Below are 1,044 nucleotides of genomic sequence, written 5' to 3'. Positions count from 1 at the left end.
TCTAAGACCCCTGTGATGTGGCCTGGGCATGCCTTAACTGAATTGGGTTCTCATAAGTTGCGTGAGGGATCTGTTAACATAGATCACTGGCCCCCAAACTGATTCTGGGTCACCTGACTTGCATCTGCAGTAACTACAGGTGCATTTGCGTTCTCTGATTGTGGCTTGGGATCTCTTGAGCTTACCTGGGGTACCTGAAGCTGTCTGTAGTCCCCTGAGGTGGGTATGTGATCCCTGAACTGAGTATGCACCCCCCTGGTGTGGGTCTGGGGATTTTGTGAGTATCTGAGTCTCTGTGGTGTTTTTTTGAGGATGTCTGATAGACTTCTGGAGACAGTGTATATTCAGACATATTTACACAAAAACAACTTACTCGGCTCTTATCTCTTACAGACAAAGCCTGAGAAAAAAATCAAAATCTGAATTACCATGGTTTCTCTGGGAATAGGAGAAGATATAGGTATCAACTCTTTCTCCTGAGGTATAAATTATTCTCTCCTCCCTAAAATAACGAATTCCTTACCTTATTTTGTCCTCTTCTTCAGAAGTCTTGCTTCCGCGTCTCTTCAGACGACCGCTAAAGAAACTATCGGTCAAGAGCAAGCGCTCTACTTATAGAAAGAGGCTAAGGAACCGGATGTAGCGCTGGGTGGACGAAGGGATGAGCCGCACTGGAGTTAGGGAAGATGAAAGACGCAGAGGTGGGGCAGGGGTGAAGAGAGACACTCGCGAGAGCAACTGGCGAGAGAATCTCGCGAGAGCAACTGGCGAGAGCAACTCGCGGGAGAAACTCTGAAGAGAACGGCAGTGGCACAATGTGTTCTCTACTCTTTTACTGCATACTTTTCCCAGTTGCTTTAATTTAATCAGTATAAAGGAGAAGGGCTTCTCTGGTGGCACAGTGGTTGAGAGTCCGCCTGCTGATGCAGGGCACATGGGTTCGTGCTCCGGTCCGGCAAGATCCCACATGCTGCGGAGCGGCTGGGCCCGTGAGCCATGGCCGCTGAACCTGCGCGTCCGGAGCCTGTGCTCCGCAACAGGGTA

General features: G+C 49.5%; 1 protein-coding gene across 1 annotated transcript in view; it reads left to right on the top strand.

The window, feature by feature from the left end:
* LOC114891715 (RNA-binding motif protein, X chromosome-like) overlaps positions 1 to 1,044 on the top strand; it is an 11,549-nt gene that overhangs the window by 1,925 nt on the left and 8,580 nt on the right. The gene's annotated exons all lie outside the window — the stretch shown is intronic.

This window comes from Monodon monoceros, unplaced genomic scaffold, assembly GCF_005190385.1.
Source record: "Monodon monoceros isolate NGI ecotype Baffin Bay Population unplaced genomic scaffold, NGI_Narwhal_1 Contig85_ctg1, whole genome shotgun sequence".
Classification (NCBI taxonomy): Eukaryota; Metazoa; Chordata; class Mammalia; order Artiodactyla; family Monodontidae; genus Monodon; species Monodon monoceros.
This window is presented reverse-complemented; position numbering and strand designations above follow the sequence as displayed.